A 6,092-nucleotide genomic window follows, 5' to 3' on the forward strand; every position below is an offset into this window, starting at 1 on the left:
CCGATGAACGACATCATTATCTGCATGTGTGCTGCTCAGAGCGTCTCCTAAATCGTTTATATAGATTAACAATAGCAGACAGATTATAACACCTCCCTGCGTAATCACAGAGTCACAGACATTCAGTATGCAATTCTGAAGTTCAGTTTTTCACTTTACTCCAGCTTTAATTGTATCTAATGACACCTATCATCCAAAAGTGCCTTTACTTTCTTTGTACGTCTAATATCTTTACCCAACCCGGTCTTTACTTACATTCATGACTTTATAAGGGATTAGTTATCCCTCGAGGTTTCATATATTTAAATTTTACTTTAAATTTGTGGTAACATGTCCTTCTTGTCATCAGGTAATGTATACCATCTGGCCATAACTGACATTATTAATATTTCTGATTCATCTCTTGATATGCACAAACATTTACGACATCTAGAATATGGTGTGTATCGAACATGTTTTTTTCTTCTTCATACTATTCTAGCGATATTTTTGTGCTTAATTCTTATATCCTCTTGGAAAAAATATCTAAACAGTAGTTTTTTTAGTTTAGGATATTGTCACATTGCTAACATAAACTGTTTGAAACTCTAGTCTGTTTTTAAGATACCTCCCACCATTTTCTATTTTTCAGCTCTTTTTGCTCTTGCAACATCTTCTGCAGTTTGTGGAAGCACTTCACTTCTTTCATTGGTATGTCTATACGACCTTCATTTTCTAATATATTTAACTTGTTCGTTAATGTTTTATGCTACACTTCACTATTCTTAAATAATTTCTCATAAAGTGTACTTTACACTTACTGCTTGATAACTTTTGTTTCCTTCCTAGCTTTCTATCTATTTTTATTTGTACTGCACATAGTACATATTTTCTTATAGTTCTCACCAGAGTTCAATATTTTACCACTTGAAACATAGCAAACTAAAAATTTCACAAAAACCACCCAGAAATGCAATTGGATGACTAAACTGATTTGCTTTCTTGATCAGTTCTGAATGAAGTCAAAATTGCTGAAGTAAAAATTACTTGAGCTCTTCCCATCTGCAGTTGTCATGTGGTGTTCAGTTAAATACTTCATACAAAGAGCACCATGCTTAAAATAGTTTGAGATGGACTGAAAAAAAATTTACTTCCTGCTGACTGGTAAATATTATCCCAATTACTCTATGACATGGTGTGTTTTTACCAGCAATCTATGTTCAGTATTGCTCTATCAGTATCTCATTTACTTCCTTTGTTATACACCACAAACTCTATTTAGTGGGCACTAGCTGAGAAACCCAGCATTGCCCAGGTATTTATTTATTCCAGTCTTATATTAGTCCCTCTCCACCTCTTCCTCTCTCTACCCATTTCCACTTGCCCACTCACCCTGCCCATCTCATCCTTTCCCCTGACTCTATCCACTTCCTCCTCCCCCTCACCTTATCCAGCTCCTCCTCCCCTCTCTCTCTTTATCTACTTCTCCTCCCTCCTCTACCCATTCCCCTGCCCTGCCCTTAGCTCCACCCCTCCCCCTCTCTGTGCATCTCCACCACTCCCCCCTCCCCACTCTGCATCCATCTTCTCCTGCCCCTCTCTGTCAATCTGCTCCTTCCCTCCATCTGTCTCCTCCTTCCACTCTAGTTCCAACTCTTCCTCCCTCTCTTTGTCAATCTCCTCTCCCCATTCACCTTCTTCTCTTCCCTCTCTCCATCCATCTCCTCATACCCGTGTGTGTCTCCTCCTTCCCTTCACTGTCTCTCCATCTCCTCAGAAAATAAACCTGTTTTTATTAAATATGACGTGCTCCCACTATTATTTAGCGACCTTGATGATTTTACATGTGGAATTTCGTGGGAAGCGATTTTTTAAAATTTATTTATGACTAGTTTTGAGTTTAATTTCCTGTAATACACTCCTGGAAATGGAAAAAAGAACACATTGACACCGGTGTGTCAGACCCACCATACTTGCTCCGGACACTGCGAGAGGGCTGTACAAGCAATGATCACACGCACGGCACAGCTGACACACCAGGAACCGCGGTGTTGGCCGTCGAATGGCGCTAGCTGCGCAGCATTTGTGCACCGCCACCGTCAGTGTCAGCCAGGTTTGCCGTGGCATACGGAGCTCCATCGCAGTCTTTAACACCGGTAGCATGCCGCGACAGCGTGGACGTGAACCGTATGTGCAGTTGACGGACTTTGAGCGAGGGCGTATAGTGGGCATGCGGGAGGCCGGGTGGACGTACCACCGAATTGCTCAACACGTGGGGCGCGAGGTCTCCACAGTACATCGATGTTGTCGCCAGTGGTCGGGGGAAGGTGCACGTGCCCGTCGACCTGGGACCGGACCGCAGCGACGCACGGATGCACGCCAAGACCGTAGGATCCTACGCAGTGCCGTAGGGGACTGCACCGCCACTTCCCAGCAAATTAGGGACACTGTTGCTCCTGGGGTATCGGCGAGGACCATTCGCAACCGTCTCCATGAAGCTGGGCTACGGTCCCGCACACCGTTAGGCCGTCTTCCGCTCACGCCCCAACATCGTGCAGCCCGCCTCCAGTGGTGTCGCGTCAGGCGTGAATGGAGGGACGAATGGAGACGTGTCGTCTTCAGCGATGAGAGTCGCTTCTGCCTTGGTGCCAATGATGGTCGTATGCGTGTTTGGCGCCGTGCAGGTGAGCGCCACAATCAGGACTGCATACGACCGAGGCACACAGGGCCAACACCCGGCATCATGGTGTGGGCAGCGATCTCCTACACTGGCCGTACACCACTGGTGATCGTCGAGGGGACACTGAATAGTGCACGGTACATCCAAACCGTCATCGAACCCATCGTTCTACCATTCCTAGACCGGCAAGGGAACTTGCTGTTCCAACAGGACAATGCACGTCCGCATGTATCCCGTGCCACCCAACGTGCTCTAGAAGGTGTAAGTCAACTACCCTGGCCAGCAAGATCTCCGGATATGTCCCCCATTGAGCATGTTAGGGACTGGATGAAGCGTCGTCTCACGCGGTCTGCACGTCCAGCACGAACGCTGGTCCAACTGAGGCGCCAGGTGGAAATGGCATGGCAAGCCGTTCCACAGGACTACATCCAGCATCTCTACGATCGTCTCCATGGGAGAATAGCAGCCTGCATTGCTGCGAAAGGTGGATATACACTGTACTAGTGCCGACATTGTGCATGCTCTGTTGCCTGTGTCTATGTGGCTGTGGTTCTGTCAGTGTGATCATGTGATGTATCTGACCCCAGGAATGTGTCAATAAAGTTTCCCCTTCCTAGGACAATGAATTCACGGTGTTCTTATTTCAATTTCCAGGAGTGTATATGTTAACGACATACACTCAATCACTTGAAAATGGGATAAACGGCCGAAACCCGGGTCGTAATTTAATGAACAACAACACGGTCAAAAGGCTGTGTGTTCATTTAAAAATTATTGTATGACTGTTGCTCAACAACGTCAACAACTGTTACCTCCCTCTCCTTTCTCTCCCCACGTTATCCCTCTCACCCCAACAAGAGTATGGTTGTTCTTACCCCAAATGTATCTCTATCCCGACTTTAACTAATATGTATACCAAATTAAACTAAAATTATTTCAGGGGTTTCGGACAATCTTTGCACCCTTGGCTTTGCTTGGATAAGAACATTTCGGATATACGAGGTGTGATCAAAAAGTAACTAGAATTAATTTCGCGGTCTTGATACATCTAATTATTAATTTTTTTGATCTTGTTGTCACACATATTCCTGATATATGTTTGGACATCAGGCGTTTTGAGCATGTAGGTTACTGTTGACAGTCGAAAAAGTTATACTTTTTTCGAGTGGTCAGTTAATTTTAACTTTCGAGAAAGATGGATCAAAGAATTAGCATTAAACATTGCTTGAAAATGGAATGAAGTGCAGCACCGCAATCGTAATGTTGTCTGTCTCTTTTGGCCAATATACTACGAGTAAGACAAGAGCTTAAGAGTAGTATAAACGTTTCAAAGAGGGTCGAGAAGATGTTGAAGGCGACGATCGCCCTAGCACATCAGTTAATGACGACAGTGTGGAAGAAATAAACAAAATGGTGCTGGAAATTCGCCGAATCACCATCAGAGATGTTGCTGATCATGTCGAAATATCCTTTGGCTGATGCCAAGCAATTTTTTCACATGTTTTTGGCATGAAACGTATGGCAGCAACGTTTGTTCAGAAATTGTTGGATTTCGACCGAAAACGACGTCGGTTAGACATTGCTCAGAAATTACTGAATGAAGTCAACAACCATCCACAGCTTTTAAAAATAGCCCCCTGCCAACGGTTTCTATTCCCGAAGCTGGAGAGAACCATCAAAGGACGTCTTTTTGTCAGAGATACAAACAGGATCGCTAGAAGGAGGTCGACTCCTTAACGAAAATTGACTTCCAGTAGTGCATCCAAGATCGGAAAAAGTGCAGACATAGGTGTATTATATCTGAAGGGAATGACTATTAAGGCGACAAAGCAGATGTTTATGAATAAAAATTCTTTAACAATTCCCGTTATTTTTTATCACACCTCGTATTTCACACATATTTAAAATATTTCACGAGTATTTGTACACATACTTCACCTATGTGTCTAGCGAATTTCGCCCTGCAGTTTAAATTTCACGCAGCTTCGTGTTGTGCATTCAGCGGCATATCTATAGATATATACCGTCTGCAAAATGGTTGCTAGTAATGAAACAATAAATTAAAACGTCAAGCATGATGCAGTAGTTACGCACGCATTCAGTGTTTATGTCATCACACCTCTTGAACTGTGTGTCATAAAATTGCTCTGAGCAATGGGACTCAACTGCTGAGGTCATTAGTCCCCTAGAACTTAGAACTAGTTAAACATAACTAACCTAAGGACATCACAAACATCCATGCCCGAGGCAGGATTCGAACCTGCGACCGAAGCGGTCTTGCGGTTCCAGACTGCAGCGCCTTTAACCGCACGGCCACTTCGGCCGGCTGTGTGTCATAAAATGATACACTACTGGCCATTAAAATTGCTGCACCACGAAGATGACGTGCTACAGACGCGAAATATAACCGACAGGAAGAAGATGCAGTGATATGCAAATGATTAGCTTTTCAGAGCATTCACACAAGGTTGGCGCCAATGGCGACACCTACAACGTTCTGACATGAGGAAAGTTTCCAACCGATTTCTCATACACAAACAACAGTTGACCGGCGTTGCCTGGTGAAAAGTTGCTGTGATGCCTCCTGTAAGGAGGAGAAATGCGTACCATCACGTTTCCGACTTTGATAAAGGTCGGATTGTAGCCTATCGCCATTGCGGTTAATCGTATCGCGACATTGATGCTCGCGTGGGTCGAGATCCAATGACTGTTAGCAGAATATAGAATCGGTGGGTTCAGGAGGGTAATACGGGACGCCGTGCTGGATCCCAACGGCCTCGTATCACTAGCAGTCGAGATGACAGGCATCTTATCCGCATGGCTGTGTCAACAGATGGGGGCGTTTGCAAGACAACAACCATCTGCACGAACAGTTCGACGACGATTGCAGCAGTATGGACTATCAGCTCAGAGACCATGGCTGCGGTTACCCTTGACGCTGCATCACAGACAGGAGCGCCTTCGATGGTGTATTCAACGACGAACCTGGGTGCACGAATGGCAAAACGTCATTTTTTCAGATGAATCCAGGTTTTGTTTACAGCATCCGTGTTTGGCGACTACGCGGTGAACGCACATTGTAAGCGTGTATTCGTCATCGCCACACTGGCGTATCACCCGGCGTGAGGGTATGGTGTGCCGTTGGTTATACGTCTTTGTCACCTCTTGTCCGCTTGACAGCACTTTGGACAGTGGACGTGTTACGACCTATGGCTCTAACTTTCATTCGATCCCTGCGAAACCCTTTATTTCAGCAGGATAATGCACGACCGCATGTTGTAGGTCCTGTACGGGCCTTTCTGGATACAGAAAATGTTCGACTGCTGCCCTGGCCAGCACATTCTCCAGATATCTCACCAATTGAAAACGTCTGGTCAATGGCGGCCGAGCAACTGTATCGTCACAATACGCCAGTCACTACTCTTGATGAACT

The sequence above is a fragment of the Schistocerca americana genome, chromosome 5 (assembly GCF_021461395.2).
Source record: "Schistocerca americana isolate TAMUIC-IGC-003095 chromosome 5, iqSchAmer2.1, whole genome shotgun sequence".
Classification (NCBI taxonomy): Eukaryota; Metazoa; Arthropoda; class Insecta; order Orthoptera; family Acrididae; genus Schistocerca; species Schistocerca americana.